This window comes from Bufo gargarizans, chromosome 2 (genome assembly GCF_014858855.1).
Source record: "Bufo gargarizans isolate SCDJY-AF-19 chromosome 2, ASM1485885v1, whole genome shotgun sequence".
NCBI classification, from domain to species: Eukaryota; Metazoa; Chordata; class Amphibia; order Anura; family Bufonidae; genus Bufo; species Bufo gargarizans.
In genome coordinates this window covers 384,626,389-384,638,083 of record NC_058081.1, presented here as the reverse complement: position 1 = coordinate 384,638,083, position 11,695 = coordinate 384,626,389, and positions in this window count along the sequence as shown.

The window sequence follows — 11,695 nt, the reverse complement described above, 5'->3', positions numbered from 1 at the left end:
CATCCCTGCTAGGACACCATTCTCTTGAATGGTGGGAGGCCCAAGTCAGACTGATCAAGTCAGGCATTTTTTATAGTTTTTTTAGGCATTCTTCTTATTTAAGTAGTAAAAACAATCAAATGGAGGTCTATGGGAGAAAAAAAAAAACACACAAAATGAGGGGTAAAAATACCAGACCCAGAGCATGCCGTAAAAAATACCATTGGCACAAAAATGACCATCAAGGATGGAAAACCACTATAAGAAAGGCTGTTTGTCCTGCGTTTAATATTTCACATTCCCAACATCTGGAGATGGAATTTTTGTGTCTAAAAATGTGGCAAAAATGTTTTCAGAAAAAAATACTTCTTAAACCTCACACAACATAAAAAAAGCCAAAAATACCCGTGGATTCACACATAGATCATTTTTAGGAACAATTTTTTTGCAGCATTTTCATTGGATTTTTTTCTCCAGTTTGCAAAAAATGCTGCAGCAAGATACTATAAGTCAATAAGTAGTGCAGTTCTAACCGTGTTCACCTGCGTTTTTTTCTGTTCAGTGGCTTTTTCTTTTTTTTTCAAAAAAGGGGGACTGATTTCTAATCCTATAAATGGTATAAACTTAGACAGGGTGTTTAGACCTGTACCAGGTTTTCATAGTGGCTCAGGCTGGATGATAAATGTAGTGCAAGGACAGACACTTTGGTCTAGCTCTATAAGTGGTTGGCTTAATTTGAGTCAGAATCAGAATAATATTTACATTTTTAAACAAAACTGTAAATCTTAGGCCCCCCCCTTCCTGTGAATCCACACCCCCTGCCCGTTAAGTTACACCCCCTTTCAAGCTAGTCAGATAACATTGGAGTTAAGTCTAAGGCTACTTTCACACTTGCGTTCGGGGCTCCGCTTGTGAGTTCCGTTTGAAGGCTCTCACAAGCAGCCCCGAACGGATCCGTCCAGCCCTAATGCATTCTGAGTGGATGCGGATCCGCTCAGAATGCATCATTCTGGCACCGTTTGTACTCCGCTCCGCTCAGCAGGCGGACACCCGAACGCTGCTTGCAGCGTTCGGATGTCCGCCTGGCCGTGCGGAGGCAAACTGATCCGTCCAGACTTACAATGGAAGTCAATGGGGACGGATCAGTTTGAAGTTGACACAGTATGGCTCAATTTTCAAACGGATCCGTCCCCCATTGACTTTCAATGTAAAGTCAAAACGGATCCGTTTGCACTATCATGGTAATGCAAACGGATCCGTTCTGAACGGATCTAAGCGTTTGCATTATAGGTGCGGATCCGTCTGTGCAGATACCAGACGGATCCGCACCTAAACGCAGGTGTGAAAGTAGCCTTAGCTGTACCAATTAGTGCCACTTTTTAGACAGATATTAGGCACAACCACATTAGTAAATCCAGTCCACTATGCTATAGGCTTGTCTATAGGACTTTAAAAACACATGAAGAAATGCAACTAAAAAATAAATGAATTAAAAATGATGACAAAAAACAAATAAAATTCAGGACTTTTTACAAGCCAAAATAAAAAAAACACCCTAAAAAATGCATGTTAAGGAGGCCTAATGCGAATGATGAAATACACTTCCTGCTCTCTCTATATATGTGTCATCTGAAACTATTTCTGATGAACTTGAATCACTGAAATGTCAATCTGACATTTGAGCAGCACAGGCAGTAGCTAGTCAAACTTTCCCTGACCTGCCGGAATCAGGCATGCAGGTTTTAATCTGGAGCAGTTGTGTGCAGACCCATAACTAATATTGCTAGGACGTGATTTATAATTGTGCTACTTGTTTATTCTGAAGCTACCCGCTGAAATTCAGTAAAATAACATGAAAGAATTTCTCATCTTCCAAGACAAAGAAGTAGCAGTTTGTCCATCCGAAAATAGAAGAGAACATCTGGGTCCAACTCAAATTAACAATTGGAAAAAAACAAAAGCTGCAAAAATGTGGTGTTTACCACATATTTTTTAGCGAGCAATTCACAGCTGTAGAGAAAATGTCTAAAAAAAACAAATCCCTTCTTCCCACAAGGGGGCATATGAAGTTGCTGAATTAGAATAACTCTAAGGTTCAGCAGAAAGAAGAGGCAAAACCATACATAAATATTTGTGACTTTTGCATTTGCCAAGGAAAATGCTCGTAGAATTAAAAATCATGGCATCATAAAGAAAGTAAAAAATCATGATTAGGGCTCATGCACACGACCGTGTGCTGGCTGGGCCCATGCTGTGGAGAGGAAATTGCGGTCCACAATGCACGGGCACCGACCGTGGGGCAGCCGCATGCGATCCTCATCCGACGGTCCGCACTTTTTTGCGGTGCAGAGGCATGGCCAGAAACACCATGGAGGCACTCCGTATTACTTCCGTGGGTTTCCGATCTTTTCTTCCGCAACGAATCTCCGGGTTTGCGGACGCATTCAAGTGAATGGATCCTCATCCGTGATCATCTTAGTAAGCATCTTAGTTTACACCTACTTTACACCATCAAAATATCCCAATTTATTTTTAAATACTGTTTTTAAATGTTTTTAAACATCTTAGTTTACACCTACTTTTAGTACAAGTAAAATTAACTTTTTAAACTTAAAGCGTATTCAGGTGGCCAGGATGCACATGGCCAGTGCCCAGTGTATGCGGGATGCAATACGGCCACGGTGGAGCAACGACCGGGTGCATGAGCCCTTATGTTGTTACAAGTGAAACATTTTTTTAATCTTTGCTATGAGTTTTCCTGTTTGGCTTCCAAGAACCATATTTTTTGGCTTTTCTTTTTTTTCTTGTAAAATCATAAACTGAGTCCTGATGGGCATTTGAGTGAAAACAAAAAAAGAGAAAATGGTCTGCTGGGGCGCTGGACACTAAAACTGTGATTTATTGCCCATAAATCATTAAAAACAAAACAATAAAAAAGGAGCAAGCAGAGGGCAACAAGTTTCAGAGGTGGTCCACCTCCTTTCTCAGGCCAACAAATACTGACATCATTGCCAATTTATAGCAGTGAAAAGTAAGTGCAAAGGTCATATTTAGGGTTAAAAAATAATAAATCATAAGAAAATAAAAATATTAAAGACATATAAAGATACTAATATGTCTCATATTATGACATGATTGTGACTTCAAGAAAAGTAAGTGTGAATCAGTGGCGTGCCTAGGGTGTTTGGCACCCGGGGCGGGTCCTTTTTCTGGCATCTCTCCCCCAATACTTGACCACATACCTCTTACATTCAGGGACATCTCCTGTCATGTAGACCTTCTCTTTCCTCATCTCCACCGTTAGACCGCCATGACAAATTTTTTCATCAACCTCCCCATCCTGGTGTCCCCACAGTGTTATCCTGCTGCCACCCCCAGTACTGTGCCCGTTGTGCCCCCCAATGCCCCAAGTACTATACTGCTGAAAAAAAAGAGTGAGCCCAGTATATATAATTGGGGTAATTTATCAAACTGGTGTAAAGTAGAACTGGATTTCGATTTCTAAAAGAGCTATCAAATATGAAAGGTGGAATCTGATTGGTTGCTATGGGCAACTAAGCCAGTTCTACTTTACACCAGTTTGATAAATTACCCCAAATGTCCCTATAGTGTCCACAGCAGCTATAATGTCCCCTAGAGTGCCCCCAGTAATACTAACACCCTATATTGTGCTCCAAGCAATAATCCCTGTATGGTGTCCCCAAAAATAGAATTGCGCCTACAGTGTCTCCCCAATAGCAAAGCCCCCCATGCTGCCCCATATAGTAATTTCCCACACACTGCCCCCCATAGTAATTTGCCCCCCCACACAGTAATTTCCCCCACACTGTAGGTTTCCCCCACACAGTAATTTCCCCCACACTGCTCCCATACAGTAATTTTCCCCCACACTGCCCCATATAGTAATTGCCCCCACACTGTAGTTTCCCCACGATGCCACCCACACAGTAATTTCTACCACACTGTAGTTTACCCCACACTGCCCTCCACCCAATAATTTCCCCCACACTGCTCCCACACTGCCCCCACACAGTAATTTCCCCCACACTGCCCCCACACAGTAATTTACCCCACACAGTAGTTTCCCCCACACTGCCCCCACACAGTAGTTTCCCCCACACTGCCCCCACACAGTAATTTCCCCCACACAGTAATTTACCCAACACTGCCCCCACACACTAGTTTCCCCCACATTGCCCCACAAAGTAATTTCCCCCACACTACCCCTATATAGTAATTTGCCTCACACAATAGTTTCCCCCACATTGCCCCATATAGTAATCCCTCCAATAATTATTTGCCCCCACATAGTAATCCCTCCCATAAATATTTTCCCCCACACAGTATCCCACCATAATATTTTTTCCCCCCATGTCCTCCTGTGTGTCCCCCCCATGTCCCCCAAAGTTGGCACATAAAAAAAAAGAAAAAAAAAAAAAGAAAAAAATATTCACCTGCGCTTGCTCGCAGAGGAAGGTGCGCACACTTCACTGTGCTGAGGACGTCATCACGCACGCCTGCGCCGGGATTTTACTACCGCATAGGCCTTAGGACTTTTCAGACCTGAAGCCTATTGCGGTGATCGGTGGCAGGGCAGGGAACTCTGCGCTCCCGTGCCCCACCGCAGTATGTGGAGGTCAGCGCTCCCCCTCCCCCAGGCACGCCACTGGTGTGAATATTGCCAAAAATTCATGAATACAATAAAAAAAAATCCCAGCCAATTACTACATAAATGAAAAAGCTAATAATGTAAACAATAATGATGATAATAATGGACATTTGGTCACTCATCCCAAAGAAATCAATAGTATATTAAGATAACTTTATGCTTCATTATATAGAGAGAAAAGAGAAAGGTAGAGAAAGTGAGACAGGAAGGGTAATTTTCTAAAGGATACAGCTGCCAATCAAGACAGCACAACTAGACACCCTCAATGCCTCGATCATTGTGTAGAAGTTTTTAAAAGGGATTCTGTCACTAGATTTAACCCTATTAAAGAGGACCTTTCACTAAACTAAAAACTAACTATATCTGTGGGCAGAGCGGCGCCCAGGGGTCCCCCTGCACTTACTAGTATGTCTGGGCGCCGCTCCGTTCGCCCGGTATAGGCTCCGGTGTCTCCCTCTGTTGTACTAGACGGAGATTTTGCATTAGGGTTGTCCCTTGCTGCAGCGCTGGCCAATCGCAGCGCGCAGCTCATAGCCTGGGAGTCCCAGGCTATGAGCTGTGCGCTCCGATTGGCCAGCACTGCAGCAAGGGACACGCCTAATACAAAATCTCCGTCCAGTACAACAGTCGAGCTGCAGACACAGGAGCCTATACCGGGCGAACGGAGCTGCGCCCAGACATACTAGTAAGTGCAGGGGGACCCCTGGGCGCCGCTCTGCCCACTGATATAGTTAGCTTTTAGTTTTTTAACTAGTGATAGGTCCTCTTTAAGCTAGTGTCAGCTAAACCTAACTAGCCTATTCCTACCTTTATCTATGCCCCGTTACGCCAGAAATCTAACTTTCATAATATGCTAATTAGCCTCTAGGAGCAGGGGGTTTGTTGTTCCTGCTCCTAGAGGCTCCGTTCTCCAACCTTTGTCGCCTCTCTCCAAGTCCTGATTGACATGGCCAGGCAGCACTCGCATCTGTCTGCGAGCGTCTTTCCCTCACCGCACCTGCGCCGAATGCTGAACGGTGCAAGATTTCACCAGAGCACAGGGCTGGCAGACAGAAGTGAGCACTGCCTGGCTCTGTCAATCAAGACTTGGAGGGAGGCGACAAAAGGTGGGAGAACGGAGCCTTTAGGAGCAGGAACATCGCCCCCCCCCCCCCCTTCCCTGCTCCTATAGGCTAATTAGCATATTATAAAAGTTAGATTTCTGGCATAACAGGGTCATAGATAAAAGTAGGAATAGGCTAGCTAGGTCTAGCTGACATTAGCACATTGCTAATATCAGCTAGCGTAATAGGGTTAAATCTGGTGACAGAAACCCTTTAAGTGTCAATAGCCCAGTTAATAACCATTAATATGGTTCTGCGCGACAATTCCCCACACTTCCTACAATACCATAAGCAGAAATAAACGTGCATTCACAGCATCGATCCAAATATGTATGTACCTGTTTGAACCTTGCTGTCACTTTTCTGTGCATACTCGTATTCAGGGTGGGTTAGGGAGCCCTATATAATCTTATGAAAATGAGCTTGCCCCGGCCGGTGGCATCACTCAGTATTAAAATCGCTGACTCGTGCCCCGACTATTACATGTGATAAAATCTCTTCTATCATGTACAAATGATCCATCTGTATTTTTTATTTGTATAGTTCTTCCAGATTTCTTAGTAATTTTTAATCTTTTGCATACCCCACATAGAAAAAAACCTTTTAATGGTTGCTTTATTTTTCCCAGATTGTTCACCTGTACATTTATACATTTATTTGTTGGTGCCACCATATTCCCCACATTTCTCGCCTTCCTATATATAAATTTGGGGGCCCTGGGGATATAATCACCTATTATTTTGTCTTCTTTCAAAATATCCCAATATTTTTATATAATGTTTTTAAACATCTTAGTTTACACCTACTTTTAGTACAAGGGAAATTTACTTTTTAGACTTAACGATTGTGGGGTTTCACTCTGGTAGATAGGGTAAGAGGGTGCAGAACAAAGGCAAAATATAGGTTTTTAACTCAAAACGTCAGTGTTTATTTACAGTTGAGGCAATTAAACAAAATAGCATGTAACTTTGCAGTCTTGGTGTTAGTTCACACACAATGGAAAGTTCATATAAGTCACCTTGCTGGCAGTTCTGCCTCCAGTAGTCCACAGCAGGCTTTATGGGGCCCGTTTCCCCAACATGCGGCTCTCAGCCTTCAAGCACGGCACAAAGCCTCAGATCCCATAAACAGAGACCTCTCTGCTGAGCCCAGCTGCCTATTTAAAGGACAGGTGCTGCCAAAACCCAGACTGGCAATTAAACTCCGGAATTTTACCTTGCCTGGCTAGAAACTAGCCCAGCCGCACATGCTGGGAGGAAAATACCTGCCTTGCCAGACATAACCCCTCACTGTGTCACAAACCCCCCATTTGTTCAAGCCTGAGGGGGTGGACACACGCCAGACAATGCACCTGGGACAGGGCATCCGCGTTTCCCTGCAACCGGCCTGCTCTGTGTTCTACTGAGAACTTAAGTTAAGTTCTGCAGAGACAAAAACCATCTGGTGACCTGGGCATTCCTGTCTTTGGCCTGGTTCATCCACTTGAGGGGAGTGGTCGGTCACCAGGCGGAACTTTCTCCCCAACAAATAGTAGCGGAGAGACTCAAGTGCCCACTCTCTCTCCACTATACTATACTTGGTTTCAGCTGGGGTAAGCTTGTGGCTTAGGAAGACAACGGGATGCTCCTTCCCGTTGACTTCCTGAGACAGTACAGCACCGAGGCCTACTTCGGAGGTATCAGTTTGTACCACGAACTCCCTCTTGAAGTCGGGGGTCAGCAAAACCGGTGACTCACCCAGGGCCGACTTCAAAGCAGCAAAAGCCTCTTCCGCCCGATCATCCCAGCGAACCATCACTGATTTTCGTCCCTTCAATAGCCCTTGTCAAGGGCGAGGCTAGAGTAGCAAAGTGGGGAACAAACCTTATATAATAGCCCATCATTCCCAGGAATGACTTTATTTGCCTAGTGGTGACAGGTGGGGGCCAATTGCGTATCGCCTCTATTTTGTTCACTTGGGGTTTGATGACTCCTCGCCCAATGACATACCCCAGGTACTTAGTCTCTTCTAACCCTATCACACATTTTTTTGTGTTAGCGGTTAGGCCAGCTTTCCGAAGGGAGTCCACTACAGCCTGCACTTTGGGTAGGTGACCATCCCAGTCGGTATTGTGGATGACAATATCGTCCAGGTAAGCCAAAGCGTACCAACTATGTGGATGAAGCACTAGCCCCCTGAAAGAATAATAATGTTTGAGATCTTTAAGTGTATCTTTAACTTTCCTATATTCCTCCTCCCAATTTCTCAGGTTTTCTGGTGAGGGATCTTCTGTACAGAGCTCTTTCGCTTTTTAAAAAAATGCCTGTTCTGCAATCTGAGTTTTACTATTTACTTGTTTTTTCCAATTACTTAGTTGTTTATATAATATACCCCTCAGGAATGCTTTCGCCGCATCCCAAATAACCTGTTTATTGGCTGACCCTCTATTTACAAAAACCTCAGTTCTTCCTTAATATCGCTTGACCTTTATGTAAGTTTAACCAGTGAGGATTGAATCTGAATATCGTAGGATGCAGTTTAACCGAGGACCCCATCTCCATTACTAGTGCACAGTGATCTGCCATAACCATAGGTACATATTTCATACATGTTATCTTATTATATAGCAATTTCCTGTTACCAAAAATCATGTCAATCTTTGACCATGTTTGATGTGTCTTTGAATAACAGGAAAAAACCTTATCTTCCGGATTATATAATCACCAAACATCAACCCATCCAAATTCAGATATCAATCTGGCCAGATTAGTGTTACTTTTTAAAGTCTTAGGCCCCTTTCACACGGGCGAGTTTTCTGCACGGGTGCAATGAGTGAGGTGAACCGAGTGGTGATTTTCACGCATCACTTGTGCGTTGCGTGAAAATCGCAGCATGCTCCTCTTTGTGCGTTTTCCACGCAACGCAGGCCCCATAGAAGTGAATGGGGCTGTGTGAAAATCGCAAGCATCCGCAAGCAAGTGCAAATGCGGTGCGATTTTCACGCCCGGTTGCTAGGAGACGATCGGGGTGGAGACCCGATCATTATTATTTTCCCTTATAACATGGTTATAAGGGAAAATAATAGCATTCTTAATACAGAATGCATAGTACAATAGGGCTGGACCGGTTAAAAAAATAAAAAAAATGTAACTCACCTTAATCCACTTGTTCGCGCAGCCCGCCTTCTCTTCTGTCTTCATCTTTGCTGTGCACAGTAAAAGGACCTGTGGTGACGTCACTACTCTCAGCACATGGTCCGTCACATGATCCATCACCATGGTAAAAGATCATGTGATGAGCTGCAGTGACATCATCAAAGGTCCTATTCCTCAAAGAAGAAGACAGAAGAGAAGCCGGGCTGCGCGATCAAGTGGATTAAGGGGAGTTAAATTATTATTATTTTTTTTAACCTATGCATTCTGTATTAAGAATGCTATTATTTTCCCTTATAACCATGTTATAAGGGAAAATAATACAATCTACACAACACCGATCCCAAACCCGAACTTTTGTGGAGAAGTTTCGGGTTTGGGTACCAAACATGGCGATTCTTCTCACGTGTGTGCAAAACGCATGACAAAGTTTTGCACTCGCGCAGAAAAATTGCGCATTTTCACGCAACGCACCCACATCTTATCCGGGCCAAAAACATGATGCCGATGTGAAAGAGTCCTTACTATTAGATAGTTTGTCTCTACCTAAATCCATCACTGCATTATAATCCCCTACTGCAATTAATATACATTCTTGTCTCTTAATCATATATTTCTGTAACTCATACTACATCAGGCTTATACGGAGGTGGAATATAAATGTTTGCAATTACCGTGAAAATACCATTAATTTTACACTGAAGAAAGAGATACCTGCCACAGTCATCCACTTTAACTGCAATATATTCATAATTTACTTTATTGTGCACCAAAATAGAAACCCCTCTTGAATATGAAGTACCGTATACCGAACTGTATTGTGCTCCTATCCATCTTTTTTCTACACAATTTAAAAGTTCCTTATCTAGATGCATTTCCTGTAGGCAGATGATGACTGGCAAGTACCTCCCCACCCAGTCAAAAAAAGCAAACCTTTTTAACCTTTCTCCTAGCCCTCGTACGTTAATTGAAATAATTCTGATCATTCAGAAAACAATACAAACACCCTAGTCGGAGATAGAGAAAAAATAAACAACCTTCACTCTCAGGGAAACCTAATCCACCCCAAACCCATATCATAACAGAGAGCTTCTTTTACATGCATGATAAACTCCTTATATCCCGCCCCACCCTCATTCTTAAAACAACTACTTTTCACTCAAGCCCTTCAAATCTAGCCATTAATTTGCTTCTTTTGGAGAGTAAAAAAAACAATACTCACAATTTGGCTGGAAAGACCAAATTGTATTTAATTCCAGCCTGCCTCAGTCTCATGTCTATACCACCATATTTTTTTCCTTTAAGCGCTATGAGTTGCTGCCCGACTTCAGGTCTACCGCCCTGTGCTCATAGCATCATTAAAGAATGTAAAGAATGGGACAATAGACCCACAGCTGAGCTGCAACTCACAACATCATAGATCACTTTTATGCAGTGAGTTCGGCTCACATGAGCCATGGTCGGTCTGGGTAACGTGACCGTCACATGGACTACATTTCTCGGACTGCACACAATCTTGGGAAATTAGGCTAAGTGTCTAATCTTTTGAACGTAAGGAAACCAAAAGACATAACACGAGGATTTTTTTTAAGTGGTTTATTGTAAAGTATGTTAGTGAAACAGAAATTGTTCAGATGTTGTCCAAAAGGAGGTAGCGAAGTCCAGATCACAAACAAAGCCGAGGTCAAAGCACACACGATAGACACAATCCTAAAGAACGTTGGTAAGGGTAACAAAAGACCAATCACAGGCAACCTGTGGCCAGCAGGCTGCCTGTTTAAATATCCCTGAGTGGTGAATCACTTAAAGTGGCCAGCGTCACGTGACTCACATTACGCAGCCCAACATAGCCAAGCGCCGATTCATCATTATCAAGGCTCAGTTCCTCTGCTGATTGTTGTCTAGGGGAACGCTGGCCACGCTGAGGAGGCGTGCATGGCCGGGTTCTCCCCATCCCCTGGGCGGGATGCCGGCGGTGCTGCAAGGAAGAAGCGCTTCTCCGACTCCCCTTTCACGAGGGGCCACTGGACCCATAATTACTGGAGCGGGTTTTTCCGGGCGACAATCCACAATGCATCTTAGTAGCCGGCACCCAAGACCTCTCTTCAGGACCAAAGCCATTCCAATGGACCAAATATTGCAGAGAGTTCCGGACCTTCCTCGCATCAATAATCCTACAGAGCTTGAATTCTGGTTGAACGTCTACCTCCACTGGTGGTGGAGATTCCTGTGAAGGGGATACAGTAAAGACTTGCGAAAAGCATTATGGATACGAAAGGAGTCTGGTAATCTTAACTTAAAAGATTCAGAATTGATAATGTCCACAATCTCATAAGGCCCAATAAACTTATTTGAGGATACCTTCAAAGACAAATTCTTGGTGGAAAGCCACACTTTACCACCCAACTCAAAATCTACTCCTCGAGAGCGCTTTTTATGTGCATTACTTTTTTGAACCTCCTGGGCTTTTCTCAGGTTCGACTGAACCTGGGCCCAGACTGCGCACAGTTCTCTAGCCATTACATCAGCCTCTGGAGCTTGCGAAGAGGAATGGTGAAAACGAACTAATTTGCGGATGATAACCAAGATTACAGTAAACCGGAGACATACTAGTAGATGAATTCACCTGGTTGTTAATGGCAAATTCAGCCAGAGGCAGATGTTTCACCCACAGCTGTTGGTAATCGGAGATATAGCACCTCAAATACTGCTCTAAAGACTGGTTCAAACGTTCAGTTTGACCGTTGGTTTCCTAATGAAAGGCCGAAGAAAAAGACAAAGAGATGTTACATTTACGACCAAAAGCCCTCCAA